Source organism: Quercus suber, unplaced genomic scaffold, assembly GCF_002906115.3.
Source record: "Quercus suber isolate HL8 unplaced genomic scaffold, Cork oak 2.0 scaffold_280, whole genome shotgun sequence".
Lineage (NCBI taxonomy): Eukaryota > Viridiplantae > Streptophyta > Magnoliopsida > Fagales > Fagaceae > Quercus > Quercus suber.
This window is the reverse complement of record NW_027069736.1, coordinates 355843-375421: the sequence shown is the minus strand read 5'-3', so window position 1 is coordinate 375421 and position 19579 is coordinate 355843.

The following is a 19579-nucleotide window of genomic DNA, read 5'->3' as shown; positions in this document are numbered from 1 at the left end:
CATCATTCCTTGTATAGAGTGTATGATCTGATCATGATAAGGAAGACTCCAACAAATCGTCTAAGTTTCATCACTTAGGCTTGCATCTCTGTTTTGCTTCTGATACTGAGATGCACAATGTATTGCATTCAATTGCAGGCTTCCCTGCTCCTGTGATGCATGCTAAGCTGCCCCCTGATGCACACCGCCCTGCAGTGAACATCCCCTGACATTTAGTGCTAGTTTATGCTTGCTATACTTGTTAGACTGCTTGAAGACATGCAACTTGAAATTGGGAGGGGGGGGTGGGGGGGGAGGGGGCTCAAAAGTGATGTAACTCTTGTAGGTCTGGAAGAAATCTAATTTTTTGTATCTTGTTTGATTGAGATAGACTTTCCAAGAGCAAAGTATAAAGAAAGATATAAAAATTTAAATTTCAAATCATGTTTTTCATTTTATGAGATTTGATTTGGACAAGTTCCTCAACTTACCGATGTTATTGTACTACTGGGTTCAAATTAGAAATCTTTCTTATCCTAAGCTTTCTTGACATTTTCCAGGTTTATTCCATTTTTTATTTTTTATTTTAACTTTAAGAATGAGGTTACATAATCACCACATCTAAACTTATTATTAGTATTTGTAATTAATTAATAATTTAAGGAAAATTACAAAAAAATACTGAATTTTGGAAAGTTATTCTAACCAGTTCTCATACATATAAACCATGAAAATAACATTTTTACAGATGTTTAGGCCGTCATTTTAAAATTTTTTTAGTTGTTTAATATTCTTAATAAGAGATTAACAATTATCGAAAATTAGAAAAATATGGTTTGCTACCCTTTTATGTTCCTGTACATAGAGAGCACAACATTATTTTTGTTTTATTTAAATTTCCAGATTTTGGATAAAAGTATATAATTTTTATTTTAATTGAGAAATGATTAAAAACAATGGTAAATTTTTTTTTTTTTTTTTGAGAAAATTATGAACCGCTACACACACTAATCAGTTCCTATGCACAAAGATCATGAAAATCATATTTTCTCAGTTTTTTGTTGCATTGTAGAATTTTTCTATAACTGTTCAAGTCTATTTTAACAGTCATATAGGCTTCTTTACCTTTGCGGTTTTTTAGGGAACAGATAAGCTGTTGGGCAAGATGTTTTCAGTTACTCTTCTACCCGTTAGAAATGTAGTTTGCATAGGAGAGAACTACTTTTGGTTGTGAAATATGATGTTATAGAATAACAATTCTATTTATTCGTTTTGGTTGTGAAATACGGAGCATGAAAAAGTTACTCTTTTTTCTTTTTTCTTTTTTTTTTTGAGATGGATGAAAAATGAATTTTCTTTGAATTTATCATTAATTTTGAAATATTTTTAGTTAGTTGTCAAGTTTGCAAAACTATTTAACAAACTAGCATCTTGAGTTTTTGAAACTCAAGTCTATAAAACTCGAGTTCCAATCTAAGGTGGAAGAAAAAATCAACATGGAACTCTAATCTTTAAGACTCGAGTTCCTTTGTTAAGAAATATCGTTCACTTGGGTTTCTTTGTTCTGGGTTTCTTCATTTTCCTGGAGTTTTTTTCTTCTTCTTCTTCTTCATTTTGATGTTCTTCTATTGGGCTTCTTCTTCGTTTTGGGATCCATTTATTTGAGGCCCTTGTTGTTTGATTTTCAATTGGTTTGGGCAACAGGTAGACAATCCTAGGCCAAATCGTCCACAATTTCATCGTTAAGGTTGGGTTTTTTTTCTTTGGAGATGGTTTTCTTGGTTTTTTTTTTCCCCGGTTTTTGAAAAAAAATATCATGTGGGTTTGTGATGTTCTGGGTTTCTTCTTCTTTGCTTTGCTGGGCTTTTTTCTTCTTTGTTCTGCTGGTTTTCTTCTACTGGGTTTACCTTCTTTGTTCTATTGGGTTTCCTTCTTCGTTCTTCTTCTTCCACATCGAATTTGAACTCGAGTCTGAAGGACTCGATTTTCATCATTGATCTCAACCCTTTAACGCTTGAGATGTTAGTTTGTTAAAATGTTTCCAAAACATGCCAACTAAAAAAATAGTTGCTAACAATAATGCAGCATCACTATTAATTTTGTACCACAGGTCACCTAGGGGCTCCCATCTTACCTCTTCCTTAGGATTGGTCTGGGATAGCTTTAGATTTGCAGTCTAGAACTCATCCAGCATGTATCATGCCTTCTGCAGAATAGCTAAACCTGGTAGTCTTGCCTTACCAATTCTAACTTCATTACGGTTGAACCATAAACACCAAGCCACCATAATGACAAGCTCTAGCAAGTCATCCCCCACTCTTTGCCTGAACTCCAAGTGCCATAAAAAATCCACAAATTCTAGAAAATTAGTCCCACGTACTTCAAAGGGAATACCAGAAAGCTTTCAAATCTCTTGCACTTTTTCACAATCCCATTGTACAGACCTACTACTTGTTGGAAAATCTGGTTTTACATCTCATACAAAACACACCGTGAAAGTAACAAACATGGATCTACTTCATTCATGAAAGATAACATGTAACTTTGAATCCTAAAACAAAGAATAGAAAGCGTATCTTGATGACATGAAATTCAAAACAAATGATTAGAAGTACTTGAGAATAATTTTGATCTTCACTTCAATTCCACTAACGCCCAAGAAGTGTGGTCTCTCAATCAGTACAAGAGAGAATACGAGAGTGGCTTTCTCTCGCACATACACACCATTTCACAATGATTGCTTTTCAAAAATTATGTATGTTTCTCCCTTAATATCTAACTGATTATCTAATTGGGCTACCCTTTCGGACCATTCCAATTGGGCTTAAGTGTGTAGCTCGGAGTGGGACCAAAAGGGAACTAATAAGACTCTAGCTCCAATGAGTTTTGGACTTTTCTGTTAACTCTTCACAAGTCCAAAGTTACCATTAACTATATTTAATACCACTATATAAATATAGTTGCACTCTTGGCCTTATTTTATAAATTATATCCCAAGATTTTATTGTACATGCAACCCTTTTATAAAAAATTCGTAGTAATACAAAATCATGAATATAGGCTGCAACTTTGAAGATTACTACATCTTAATCCTCGAGTACCCGGTTTAATCTTTTAAGTTATTTATCATATATTTATGAAATCCAATTTTATAAATATATACTTTAGTAACTTCTTACTAAAGTGGTTTGGCTCAACACTCTGAATAACCAAAATTATTAAACTTATCTCAAGGGAATATTTTATATCTTTGTTAAGAGATTATGAATTCCATTTTGAGAATATATGTTCCATCAACATTAAATGCGGCTGCTCAACATACTGAGGTTTTGATCGTAACTTTAGATCTCACTCCTGATATATCAAAGCAACCTACACTTCATGATCAAGTCCATTATTCTCTCAGGATTAAGAGTTCATACAAATAGAAGTCGTGAGGTTTATTAATCATTTAACAGTCGTTAGGATTAAGAGTTTATGCAAATAGAAGTTGTGAGATTTATTATTCATTTGACATTCGTTAGGAGAATAATAAATCTCATAGCGATCCAGTTCAATATGTCTTAACTCTTAAAATATATCAACATGCCAACTAGAAGCCTCCACTTCCATGATCAAGACAAATCATCTTAGTTAATATGTTATAGTCTTCGCAGATGAAACACTCAATTTCATCACTGACTATGAACTAATTTTTTAGTTTAAAAGGAATTTGTGATTTATATCTTCTGTAACTAAATCATATAAATCAAATACAATGCATCTCAAGGACTATGATGATGTCACATTAGTTCATTTATAACTAGTTTCATATAATTAAACAATTTAATTATTTATGACATGCCATTAAATTGGATTTTAGGGCATAAACCCCAACAATCTCCCACTTGCCCTCAAAGACAATTTACTATATATCCGACACTTATTTCCTTTTAGAGTTGTTAGAAATTTAGACCCCTTAAAATACAACCAGATTGAGTAGCCTAGTTAATTAGCCAAGTTGTTACTTAGTCAAATTAAGCAATTCTAAGTTAAAACAATCAAACAATTATATCAAGAATATAAAGCAGTGGAATAATAAATAACACAAGATATGATCACCCAGGAAAACCAAACCGGTAAAAAACCTGAGGAGGATTTTACCCACCGATTCTCAAGGCAAAACTGAATTCACTATGAAAGAATCGAAGTTCATACAAAAGGACTTACAAGCTCCCCGCTCGACTTCCTAATGCTACCTACCAGTAGAACTTATTGACACGACCCCGTGCAAGCTTCAAATCCACGGACTCCTTCTTTCTTGAATTCTTCAATCAGCTACAAGTACCCACGCTTGATATTCTTTAAACTTCAATAGTAGCAACCTTGTTGATCATCAAGATGTAGATAATATCTTTACCTTGAAAACCCTAAGTTTATGTGAAGGAAAGCTTCTCTAAGATCTCACAAGAGATTCACATAAACAGCAAATATAAGCAACAAAGACTTAGAGAGGTTTGGGTACAAAACCCTAAAAACAAAAGGAGGCACAAGAGGCACTCTAATCTCTCTCTCCACAGTCCCAAAAACGTGGCTTAGGATTTCCTTTATATAGTGGGAGAAGTAGATCTGAAACCCTAATCCTTAATGGGCTTAAGCTATTGTTTGGGCCGACTTAAAATTTTGCAGATACGATTTTCAATCGACCGAGCCTGTTCTTTGATCGATCGAACCAGGCAGAATATGAAGTCTTCTTCCTGCAGCTTGTATGTTCTTGAATCTTGACTTGAATCACCTTGAGCATTATCTAATAAAACCTATAGACTCTAAGATCTATATCTAGACAAGTTTGTGTTTACGATTTGCCAATTATTCTAAACATTTAGAACCTAAAAACTCCTCCTTTGGCAATTCGTGACAAAACTTTCATACAAAATGAAATACTCAAATACAAGAACAACCCAATACAATAAAATGCTCATTACAACAAATTCAACCTAACTACTATCCATCAGTTGCAAGTGTAGACAGCAACTCAATTGAATCAACCTGTATATTCTTGAAACACTCAACAAACGCATAAACGCATGTGTAACAGAAAAACAGTAAATCAACAGATATGCAAACTAACTCTCCCCCTAAGTTAGATACATCAAAAACAATGTTAACTCCCCCTAAACATAACATTTTTGTATTTTCCACACATATTTCTCCCCATTTTTGTCACGTATTGACAAAGACAACTCATACAAAGAGTAAACAGTCAACATACGCAACAAAGGATAAGAGAAAATAGAGAAAGAAGGGGACACAAAACAATTCAACTCTATAGAAAATAGAGACAGCTCCCCTTATGAACAACACAGGTTAAAAAAAACTTTTATCCCCCTATCAAAAATAGGAAAAACAAAACAAGTTTTGGGAAAAACAGTTTTGGGGAAAAATAAAAGAGGTGGGGGAAAATCAGCAGCAGCAGCAACATCACCAACAGGATCAGGAACATCCTCACTAGTAGGACCAAAGTTAAAAACACACAAACCAAAGTTAAAAACTAAGGTGAGGATACACATGAAGAAAACATATTCTCTCTTTCAATAAAATGCAAACATGGCACTATGTGACCCATAAACAGTTGCATAAGTAAAGAAAATATTTGTACATTGATTATCCATCATATCTCGTCAGAAAAATATTTTCTTTAGTTCACACATAAGAAGTAGCATATACTAGAATGTACAAAACTCAAAAATTAATCAATCAATTTTTAAATCAAGTTGAGTACCCAATTTAGCAAAGTGTATGCATGTTATGTATGAAAACAATGAGAGATATGACTGCAAAACTGCAAGATGGATACAAAAATCAATGCAATGCATGTGAATCCTAAACACAAATGATGCATGAAAAAAAAATTTTGGTCAAAAACATAGAAACTGAAAATTTTTCAGTTTCGATCAATCGAGAATCGATCAAACATCAATCGAGTCAGGCAGACTCAAACCAAAAATTTTAATTGCAATTTCGATTGATCGAAAAACAGGTTCGATCGATCGAAAGTTTGGAAAAATTAGATTTTTGAAAACAGAGCATTTTAATGCAGAAACTCCTCAAAGCACATTGTTTTATAAAAAAATGCATGAGTATGAGACGAAGAGTTTTTCAAAAATACTTGAATTCAACCCAGATCTTCCAAAATCAATATTTTCAATCAATTTGTCCTTAAAGCACAAACATTAAACACATTTTGCATTAAAATCAAGGAACTTTTAATCTTGGATGGCCACAACAAGATCACACACAATAAAATGTACCAAGTTTAACAAAGAGTAACTTGTGTAGTGTGTGCAACTAGCAAAAGCTTGAGATACATGTGAGGTGATATGTGAATAGCAATCAATCACAAAGTCTACAAAATTCATCACACAGAATTTAAAAGAGACTATCACCTAAAGAGTTACATCCTATAACTCTCACATCTCTTAGAACAAAAGCTTGTAATCATGTAAGTTTCTTGTAATTTTGCCTCATAATTATGTGAGATGACATCAAGCCTAATAATACACACCAATTTTAATTATGTGAGATGGCATCAAGCCTAATAGTACACACCAATTTTAAGCATTAAGCAATTAAGCCGAGGCATCACCTTATGTTCTTTTTGTGCATGTGCTACACTTTCTCAAGCACAGAATCTTATGATATGTACTAAGGTGTTCATGATTGGCTAGTGAACAGTGGTGAGATGGTTATTTATGCCTTTCTCAAAAGGATCAAGTCCGACAGTCAAACAATATGTGACTTCAAGATCAAGACAAAGCGATAAACACCATAAACATCTTTCCCACACAACATGCACTACAAAATTTCTACTAGTAAAGTGCAATAAATAAGCTCATCAAAGCTAAACAAGGTACATAAACTTGTTATATAAAGATAATATGGCCAATCCTTGATTATAAACCCAAGATGTGAAATACAAATCACAAAAATCTTTTTGGTTTTAAAAGCTATATGACCAAAAACAAAAAAAGAACAGATTATGCTAAATAAACAATGCAAATGCAATGCATGACAATGCTTAACTAAGCTATAGAGGGTACACAAACGAGAAATATCAATTTCTTAATTAACCCTTAAGTACATGTACAAACTAGTACATACTCACACAAAATCAAAAATAGTTTAGTACAAACTATTCAAGTTTCTCCACAATGTCAAGCATATTCCAAATTAAGAGAGAGATACCATAACTCATGTAATCCTCAAGAAAAATAAAACTAGACACAAAATAAAATATTTTTGTCTTTTTGAAAATTTTCAATGTTTTTGGATTTTTTTTTTTAATAAAAACAACCAAAAACAAAAACAAAACATGTCCACAAATAATTGAAAGAATTAAATCAGGGACAAGTTAGCAACACTCACCTTGGAGAATCTTTTCTTACCCATCTAGCACGAGTCTTCAGCTTTGTAGGTGAAAATTCATGTAAAGCAGAGTGTATTTGAGGGATTATACTAAACTTCTGAGAGAGACTGAAATCCTGCAAATTCCTTTCACAAGCCAACAAGCTCAAATTTTTCAAAAGAATATGAAACAATTTATTTGGACTTATGGCAAGAGAAATATCATGACATATCCTAGATTGACATACAGAATGCTTAAGTTTCAACTTATGACAATTAGGACGAATGTGACCACGAACACCACAAAAGTGGCAAACAAGAACAAATTTAGGAACATTAGTATTTCTAACAGCAAATCTAGTCTCAGATTTAGGTTTTTGCCTCAACAAAGAACAATTTGGTCTAATATGACCAACAACACCACAAAGGTGACAGGTAGGCACAAAAACAGATTTCTTATGCTCTCTAACAGTAGGTTTAGACATAGGTTTAAAAACTTCAGCGTTAACATCATAACTTTTACCTTTATCTAACCTAGTAAAATAAACCTTCTCTTTATTATTCCTCTTGAAAGGAAGGATGTAAACTTTCTCAGTCTTAGGCTTAAGAGAAACAGAAAAACTTCTGTTATCAACAACAGGCTTGGTACTAGTCAAATTTTCAACTTTAATTTTAGATTCAACTAACTCTTGTTCTAAGCTTTTCATCTTCTCATCTTGAGAGGAAATTTGATTTCTCAAAAATTCATTCTTTTTATTAGACTCATCTAATCTCACAATCAATTCCTCTTTTTCAAGATTAGCCAATTGTAACTCTTTTTTAAATTTCTTAGAAATTTTCAAAGATTTAGATAATTCCTTATGAAGAGTTTCAAAAGCATCAAAAAAATCAACAGAAACAATAGTGTCCTTTTTATTCAAAATATCACAGGTATCAATAAAATCAGCAGAAGCATGAGCAGAAAGACACTTCAAATTATCCATAACAACAGGGGTCAAGGATCAGCTCTTAGATCAAAAGATCTAAAACAGAAGAGCTACTTGCTCTGATACTATTTGTTAGAAATTTAGACCCCTTAAAACACAACCAGATTGAGTAGCCTAGTTAATTAGCCAAGTTGTTACTTAGTCAAATTAAGCAATTCTAGGTTAAAACAATCAAATAATCATATCAAGAATATAAAGCAACGGAATAATAAATAACACAAGATATGATCACTCAGGAAAACCAAACTGGTAAAAAACCTGGGGAGGATTTTACCCACCGATCCTCAAGGAAAACTAAATTCACTATGAAAGAATTGAAGTTCACACAAAGGACTTACAAGCTCCCCGCTCGACTTCCTAATGCTACCTACCAGTAGAACTTACTGACACAACCCCGTGCAAACTCCGAATCCACGGACTCCTTCTTTCTTGAATTCTTCAATCAGCTACAAGCACCCACGCTTGATATTCTTTAAGTTTCAATGGTAGCAACCTTATTAATCATCAAGATGTAGATAATATCTCTACCTTGAAAACCCTAAGTTTATGTGAAGGAAAGCTCCTCTAAGATCTCACAAGAGATTCACAAAAACAGCAAATATGAGCAACAGAGACTTAGAGAGGTTTGGGTACAAAACCCTAAAAACAAAAGGAGGCACAAGAGGCACTCTAATCTCTCTCTCCACAGTCCCAAAAACGTGGCTTAGGGTTTCCTTTATATAGTGGGAGAAGTAGATCTGAAACCCTAATCCTTAATGGGCTTAAGCTGCTGTTTGGACCGACTTAAAATTCTGCAGATACAATTTTCGATTGATCGAACCAGGTAGAATATGAAGTCTTCTTCCTGCAGCTTGTATGTTCTTGAATCTTGACTTGAATCACCTTGAGCATTGTCTAATAAAACCTATAGACTCTAAGATCTATATTTAAACAAGTTTGTATTCACGATTTTCCAATTGTTCTAAACATTTAGAACCTAAAAAGAGTAATTTATAGTCACTCTAAGGCAAGGTTTGGAAACAAGTTTCAGCCAGATTTATTAAATAAATTATCTTTTCTATTACTCCAACATGTACTCATATCTCTCTAATGAGATAATACTTACGCTTAATGTATATCTTCATCATCTAGGATGAGTATATATCTTGAAGTCCAACTTCATGAATCACAATTAAACTACAAGTCAGTATTTGTACAACTAGTAACCGTCAAATCCTCACTTGGTGGACAAGCATATAATCCCTCATTCTCCTAAGATATTTGAGTACATGCTTTACTCCCACTAAATTAAGTGATCCTAGATTCAATTGATATTTGCTTACCATGCCCACCGCAAAATAGATATTTAGCCTAGAAGTATTACATGCTATACTTGACTAGAATTTAATTTATTTAAGCATTTTGAGATAGACCCAACATCCTAATTTTTGAATTTTAACAAAGTTTAATTCTTAAGATGTGACTAGTCTTTCCCAAATACTTTATATCAAGCTAGACAAGACAACAAAAAACTCCATTGATGACAATAACTCAACATTATTCTAAATGATTAGAATATCATCAACATACATTAAGAAATTTATTATTCTATATAGTTTTTACACACATAAGGCCTTTTAATACTTGATCAAAATCAAACATCTTGATTGCTTGATCAAAGATGATATTTTATAATACAGATGCTTACTTTAGTCCATAAATGAACTTTAAGCAACTTGCATATTAAATACTATTGGTTCTTTGCTATAAACAAGTCTAGTTACATCATATAGATGTCTTCCTCAATATTGCTACTAAAAGAAGCTTTCTTGATATCCATTGCCATATTTCATCCAAATGAAATATAATGAATAAGAGAATCTAGATAGAGTCAACCTTGACTATTGGTGAAAAAATCTTTTCATAGTTGAACCATTTCTTTCTGAATAAATCTTTTTGCCACTAGTCTTGACTTTGAAAGTTTATACCTTCAAATCTATCAATGTCATTTACTTGTAGAGCTATTTGAAAACAATAGGCTTAATGCCATTAGGTGCCTCTACAAGCTCTAGACTTTAAATAGAATCTAATTCTATTCACATAACCTTGATCCAGTAATCCATATTCATATCATCTATTGTCTTTACATAAGATTGAGGATCAAATTCATATCCTTGTGGAATGACTTCAAAAGTTCATTCCAAAAGTATGAATTTATTTGATAATTGATAATCCTCCCACTATAATATTGTACTAGTGTAATAGTTATCTATAGAATAATGTCTTGTGGTGTATCTAATATAACTATCTCATTTCTAAATATATTTTATAGTTGTCTTACAACAAATTCTGACATTTTTCTTCTAGAACATTCTACCTTTAAAAGAGCCCTATTCCTCCTTTACAAAGAGAGGCCCTAGATCATATTATCCTCTAAATAGAATTCATAGTCTGGGAGTATAACAAAATAATGGTTCTAAAAGCCCATCTTTCACCAATCTTGAATAACTTTTAGATTAATAAGATCTAGGCATAAGTGCCAAAACATACAATACCAAAGGATTGGAACTTTCTCTTTAAAAAATAAAACATGTAAATTTCTATCTAGAAAACAATCATAGACAATGCTTAGCTATACCAAAATGGAAACACTTTCCTTTTGGTCATACTTTTAAGTCTAATTTCCTTTTGGCAACTACTAGGACAACTTACTTGTCCAACTGTTTGGTATTATAATTCATCTTCTTATCACCCCTACCTTTTGGTTCAGGTTAAGAATTTGAATTAAATCATATTAATTCTATCCTTCACTTTTAGGATGTCTTTTGTTTCGTAGAACTCACTCATCAATTTAGATAATATACAAAGAATTTATTTTCAAAACAATCTGAATCGATTAAATGATTCTAACTAGGACTTGTGGATCATATCCATGTGAGATTAACATTTAATCTCTACTTCGAAGAATTCCAATTCATTTAAAAATAAAACATCTTCATAAAATGATATAGAATTGGAACTTCTTAAGCCTTTCTTAGCACTCAATATGATTCATACCAAACATCTAATTTAGACTTAATATAAAGTCTAAGTCTATTAGCTGTAGTACAATTAAGATAGAGGCCAATGTAACATTTTAGCATTCCAATGGAGAATATGATCACATCATAAGTTGTTTTCCATAAATGCATCATGTATAGGAAATTATAACAATGTTGAATCAATAAATATATTTATTTACTTCAGCTCCTTTAAGCACCATGTCCAAAATTATTTCTTAGTTAATGTGATTCAATTAAAATAATAGTTAGAGAACAAAAATTTATGACAACTTCAATTTGAGACTATGAACATAATTACAAGGACATTATATTTTGCAACCACAACCATATAATATGAAACCCTAGAACCATATTATATTAGGTGCAATGACAACCCAATCCCGCAATTAATATTCCTTTGTAGTGAGTTTATACCAATCACTATGATCAAGCGAGACCTATTCTCATTATTAACGCTATCATGGTAACTCTTATCAAACAAAAATAATTTTCCGCTTTTGCTTCAGCCTCTAAGTAACAATGACATAGCTCCTCAGCCTTTAAGTAACAATGACATAGCTCCTTTGGGAGGTTAACATTACACTTAATCTAGTGTACACCATTATCTAGAATCATGTGTAGCCACATTTCATCTCTCTTTTTCTTGTTTACACTACTTTAAACGGGTAAGTTCAATCTTGCAGTACTATGAAGTAAACACCCTCCTTTGGGATCGCGAGGCATATACGCTAAGACAAGGTGCTTACCCACACTACTATGAGCCGATAATGGAGGCCATGAAATCCAGACCTTGTATCTCTCTCCCACTAGAAATTTTAAAACAAGTGAATTGTCCTGAAATCATTGTGATCTTATCATAATTTTAACCCTACACATCAAATGTGTTTAATTGTTTAAATTCGATGTGATGTTACTAAGTCACGTCATAATAGCATAACGAACATTCGCACAATCACAAAGAAGTTTAATCATGTAATCCGTGAAGTAAATACCTTCCACTTGGAATGCAAGACTTGAAGTCAAGACAAGGTACCTACTCACATTACAATAAACTTAACAAAATGGTGATTTCAGCACTTCCACTCGTTATTTGGGTTTTTCTTAAATAATTGTGATCCCATCACAACTAATAACCTTGCACTTATTGAATACTCTAATCTCATTAGAATCACTAACTTAAATAGAAGTCCTAAACTATTTAGGATTCTTTAAACACTAATGAATCATAAATTAGTTATATAGAACTCTATCCTTAATTTACTAGATAAAGTATTATAATCTCATTAGAAACTATATAACCTCAATTATAATTTTAATCTCATTAAAAACCTCTAACTAAAATAAATTAGGGACTTTTAATCATAAAACAATTTAGGACTAAGAGTTCTATTTAACTAACATCTTTGATCTCAATAGGTCTTTTAGTTCGATAATGGTTAATGTATGACCTTAACTTTTAAGGACTATAAAATTAATCACATAGCCTTCCTTTTTATCAAAGTTTTAACACACCTTGCTTTTTATCAAAGTTTTAACACTTAGTCAAAAACAAGTGAAAATTCAACATCCAGTGCCTTCGATCGGCCGAACCTATTACTCAATTGATCGAAAAATGAAAAATTCATCTCAAAGGATTTGCCTCGTTTGATTAATTCTCGATTCTTGTTAGATTGATCGAAATCAACATTCGATTGGTCGAAAGGAATACTCGATCGATTGAGACAATGATGAATTTTGTCATAGAGCTTCTGCTTGACTCGATTGGTTCTCGATTCCTCTTCGATTAATTGAAAAGTACATTCGATCAATTGAAAGGAATTCCCGATCGATTGAAACTCGCAAAACTGAATTTTTCTCAGAATTTTCTAGTAACCGTTTTTAACACCTTCATTGTTCTTCCATCAAAAACACCTTTTTGATTTTATGAAAGAAGATTCACGGATCAAACATTAAGGTTTTCAAGATCATTATCAAGAACCATAATAATGCTAGAAACTTTGAAAACATAATCCTAATCTTATTAGGAATAAATTTCATAATCCTAGCATGAGCATATTGTTTGATCATAAAAAATATAAAATGCAAGGCAAGCAACAATATGATGAATCCTTTATAAACAATGAAAGACGACACCTTCATAAAAGGATATACTTTGGGCCACTTCATCCTATACAAACATTTTGCATATGAACCCATATATATAATATACGGATTCAGTAGAATCCTTGATGCATACGAACTCCATGAATACAGCAGACACATAATCATGATATGGCACCATAACTTGATGCATAATCATGAAATGGCACTATAACTTGATGCATAAACATGGTTCATTGATAATACGAACCAATATGTATATCTTATATACTAAAACATGGCATTGGCAACGGTTATCAAATAAAATTCAACTACCAACTCTATCCAAGCAGTGCAAAATGAAATGCTCATGCTTGACCGATATACTAGTTTCATTTATATTCTTAAACCTTAATCCATGTCTTTCACAAAAGAGTATGATCAAGAACATAATTATGCAGAAACTTTACTGCGGAAAATGAAATCATCAAGAAAACGGTTTTCTTTAATTCTAAAACTCAATCACATGTTATACAAGCATGATATTGAAGACCGCTCTGAAACCAATTGTTGGAAAATCTGGTTTTTCATCTCATACAAAACACACAACAGAAGCAACAAACACGGATCTACTTCATTCATGCAAGATAACATGTAACTTGGAATCCTAGAACAAAGAATAGAAAGCATACCTTGATACCGTGACATTCAAAACAAAAGATCACAAGTACTTATGAACACTTTTGATCTTCACTCCAGTTCCACTAATACCCAAGAAGTGTGGTCTCTTAATTAGTACAAGGGAGAATAAGAGAGTGGCTTTCTCTCGCACATACACACCATTTTACAATGATTGCTTTTCAAAAATTTTGTATGCTTCTTCCTTAATATCTAACTGATTATCTAATTGGGTTAGCCTTTCGGGCCATTCCAATTGGGCTTAAATGTGTGGCTTGGAGTGGGATGAAAAGGGAACCAATAAGACTTTAGTTCTAATGGGCCTTGGACTTTTTTGTCAACTTTTGACAAGTTCAAATTTACTATTAACTATATTTAATACTACTATATAAATATAGTTGCACTCTTGGCCTTATTTATAAATTATATCTCAAGACTTTATTGTACATGCAACGCCTTCATAAAATATTTGTAGTAATACAAAGTCATGAATATATGTTGCCACTTTGAAGATTACCATATCTTAATCCTCAAGTACCTGGTTTAATTCTTTAAGTTGTTCATTATATATTTATGAAATTCAATTTTATAAATATATACTTTAGTAGCTCTTTACTAAAGTGGTTGGGTCCAACACTCTGAATAACCAAACCCATTAAACTTATCTCAAGAAAATATTTTATATCTCTATTAAGAGATTATGAATTACATCTTGAGAATATATGTTCCATCAACATTAAATGCGGCTGCCCAACATACTAAGGTTTTGATCGTAACTTTAGATCTCACTCTTGATATATCAAAGCAATTTACACTTCATGATCAAGTCCATTATTCTCTCAGGATTAAGAGTTCATGCTAATAGAAGTCATGAGATTTATTATTCATTAACAGTTGTTAGGAGAATAATAAATCTTACAGTGGTCTAGTTCAATATGTCTTAACTCTTAAAACATATCAATATATCAACTAGAAGTCTCCACTTCCATTATCAAGACAAATCATCATAGTTGATATGTTATAGTCTTTGCATATGAAACGTCTAATTTCATCACCGCCTACGAACTACTTTTTGAGTTTATAAGGAACTTGTGATTTATATCTTTTGTGGCTAAGTTACATACAATGCATCTCAAGGACTATGATAATGTCCCATTAGTTTATTTATAAATAGTTTTATATAACTAAACAATTCAATTATTTATGACATGCCATTAAATTTGATTTTAGGGCATAAACCCCAACACTACTTTTAGCCCCCAAATCCCATGCCTTACAAGTAGGATTATCAATCACTTTCCAGTGACGTAAGTTGGCTTTTGTTGGTATGCTATTTTTACTCGCACACCATGCAAAGGACTTGAATTTGTTTGAAATGTTGAGCCTCTATATGGTTTTCTAGAACAATTTATTTATTTGGTTGTTTGATGCTTCCCCAGAATTCCCATTGTGCACCATCTGCAAGGCTAATTTGTAAGCACTACACACCGTGAAGTCCCCTTTTGGGGTAAATGCCTAAACCATTCGATCACAAGGAAGTCGAAAGCTAAGGGGAATGCTTAGAATTGCAGAGGCATCTGTTGGTGAGACAAATTGTTGAACCATATCAGCTCTCCAAGCCTCTGTGTATGGGTCAATGAGCAGGGAAACCTTTGCATCATGTGGGACATTGGCGGGGCTGGATGTGAGTTTGAAGGTAGATGGTTTAGTAAGCCATTTATCCCTCCAAATATGTAGTGATTGTCCATTCCCCATCTGCCATCGATGCCCTTTCTAAACAATTATCTAGGCTACCAAAATACTATGCCAAGCAAAAGAGGGATGGTTGCCTAATTCAGCTGAAAGGAAATCTCCATCAGGAAAGTACCATGCCTTGAAGACTTTATGGACTAGTGAGGTAGTGTTAGTTTGCAATCTCTAGCCCTATTTTGCCAAAAGAGCAAGGTTGAAGGCTTTAAGATCGCGAAAGCCCAAATTACCCTCTTCCTTTGGTAGACACATCTTGTTCCAACTCAACCAAGCCATTTTGTTTTTCTCATTTGTTTTCCCCCACCAAAATTTACATACCATACTAGTCATCTTATCACAAAGAGCATTAGGGAGTTTAAAAGACTCTCACAGTATACATTGGCATCGGTTGTGCCATAGTCTTGATCAAGATCTCTTTTCCTGCATTGGATAACAACTTCTCCTTCCACCCTAAAAGTTTACTATCCAACCTCTTAATTAATTAATGGAGTATATTACACTTATTTTTTTTTTCCTACCAATGATGGAAGCCCAAGGTACTTCTCATGTTGCTTAATGATCTCTGCTCCAAATTTGTGCTTGATCTCATCTTGCAAATTTTGTGGTGTGTTACAACTGAAGAAGAGAGAAGTCTTTTCTCAATTCAACTACTGGCCTAAAGCTTTCTCATATTTTTCCAAGATACCAATCAAGTTATAACATTCTTCACCTGTGGCTTTACAAAAAATCAAACTATCATCAACAAAGAACAGCGCGTGAGATTGATGGTCCTTTGGCACACGCATCAATTCCCTTTATAGTTCCAAGTTCCACTGATTTTCTTATATGGGCTGAAAGACCTTCTGCACAAAAAAAGAAAAGATAAGGGGAGAGGGGATCCCCTCGACATAATCCCTTAGTAGGATTAATGACACCTTGGGGTTGGCCATTAATTTTGACTAAATAAGTGACAGAGCAAACACACTTCATCATTATGTCAACCCACTGTGTATGAAAGCCCATTTTGATCATTATTTTTTCTAGACAATCCCACTTGACCTTATCATAAGCCTTACTCATGTCTAATTTAAGATCCATCTCCCCCACCTTTCCATTCTTTTTCTGGCTTATATGATGCATTGTTTCAAAAGCAACAAGAACATTATCTACGATTAGACGCAAAGACATAAAAGCATTTTGGTTCTCACTAATAATATGTAGTAGAAATGTTTTTAATCTATTAGCAAGGACCTTAGAAGCAATCCTACAATAACATTGCTAAGGCTAATAGGTTTGTATTGGGTAATCTTTGTTGGATTTTTCACTTTGGGAATGAGAATAACTTATAATAATAATTCAAAAAAAAAAAAAAATCTCTATCATCAAGATGAAAAAGGCAAAACAAATTTTCTTAAGATTTTTTTTTTTTAATTTTTTATAAGAAGATGGTAACCTTTATTAAGATGAAGACAACAACATTACATCATGAGTCACAACAGATTGAACTATATAAGTAGTTTCCTCTATCCAAGTTACATAACCAACAACATGCCTAGCATATTGTGCCAATAAATGAGCAGGGCGATTGCCCTGACAAAGAACATGTGATACCCTTGCCTTCTAGAAGTCTTGCAGTTTCAGTCTAATCCCCTCAATTAGAGTGCTTATTGCTGATGGTGGTTCACTACATCTAGTTACTGCATCACAAACAATTTTGGAGTCACTCTAAAAAATAACATCCCGAACACTCACATCCTAGGCAAATAAAATGCTCTCCTCTAGTGCCTTTGCCTCAAGCCTCCAGTGACCCCAGAGGTACCAAAAGTGCCTTGCTAAGAGCTATTTCGACTTGTCCATCATGGTCTCGAATGATAGCTCCTACTCCAATAGAACTGGTGCTTTCAAAGATTACAACATCACTATTTATTTTGTACCACAGGTCACTTGGGGGCTCCCATCTTACCTCTTCTTTTAGACTGGTCTGGGATAGCTTTAGATTTGCAGTTTGGAACTCATCCAGTATGTATCGTGCCTTCTGCAGAATAGCTAGACCTTGTAGTCTTGCCTTACCAAGTCTGACTTCATTACGGTTGAACCATAAACACCAAGCCACCATAATGACAAGCTCTAGCAAGTCATCCCCTACTCTTTGCCCAAACTTCAAGTGCCATAAAAAATCCACAAATTCTGGAAAATTGGCCCCACATACTTCAAAGGGAATACTAGAAAGCTTCCAAATATCTTGCGCTTTTTCACAATCCCATAGTACATGCTCGCTACTTTCAGCCCCCAAACCACATGCCCCATAAGTAGGATTATCAATCACTTTCCGATGACATAAGTTGGCTTTTGTTGGTATGGTATTTATACTCGCACACCATGCAAAGGACTTAACTTTCTTTGGAACTTTGAGCCTCCATATGGTTTTCCAAAACAGTTTATTTTTCTGGTTGTATGATGCTTCCCTAGAATTCCCATCGTGCACCATCTCCAAGGCTAATTTGTAAGCACTATGCACCGTGAAGTTCCCTTTTGGGGTAAATGCTCAGACCATTCGATCACAAGGAAGTCGAATGCTAAGGGGAATGCTTAGAATTGCAGAGGCATCTGTTAGGGAGAAAAATTGTTGAACCATATCAGCTCTCCAAGCCCGTGTATGTGGGTTAATGAGTAGGGAAACCTTTGCATCATGTGGGACATTGGGCGGGTTGGATGTGAGTTTGAAAGTAGATGGTTTAGTAAGCCATTTATCCCTCCAAATATGTAGTGATTGTCCATTCCCCACCTACCATCGATGCCCTTTCTAAACAATTTTCTGGGCTACCAAGATACTATGCCAAGTGAAAGAGGAATGGTTGCCTAATTCAGCCGAAAGGAAATCCCATCAGGAAAGTATCGTGCCTTGAAGACTTTATGGACCAGTGAGGTAGTGTTAGTTTGCAATCTCCAGCCTTGTTTTGCCTAAAGGGAAAGGTTGAAGGCTTTAAGATCGCGAAAACCCAAACCACCCTCTTCCTTTGGTAGACACATCTTGTCCTAGCTCAACTAGGCCATTTCGTTTTTCTCATTTGTTTACCCCCACCAAAATTTACGTACGATACTAGTCATCTCATCACAAAGATCATTAGAGAGTTTAAAGACACTCATAGTATATTTTGGCATCGCTTGTGCCACAGTCTTGATCAAGATCTCTTTTCCTGCATTGGATAACAACTTCTCTTTCCAACATGAAAGTTTATTATCCAACCTCTCAATTAATTGTTGGAACATGTTACACTTATTTTTTCCTACTAGTGATGAAAGCCTAAGGTACTTCTCATGTTGCTTAATGTTCTCCACCCCAAATCTATGCTTGATCTCATCTTGCAAATTTTGTGGTGTGTTATAACTGAAGAAGAGAGAAGTCTTTTCTCGGTTCAGTTGTTGGCCTAAAGCTTTCTCATATTTTTCCAAGATACCAATCAAGTTAGAACTTTCTTCACCCGTGGTTTTACAAAAAATTATACAGTCATCAGCAAAGAACAAGCGTGAGATTGATGGTCCTCTGGCACATGCAGCAATTCCCTTTATAGTTCCAAGTTTCACTGATTTTCTTATAAGGGCTAAAAGACCTCTTGCACAAAACAAGAAAAGATAAGGGGAGAGGGGATCCCTTTGGCGTAATCCCCTAGTAGGAGTAATGACACCTCGGGGTTGGCCATTAAT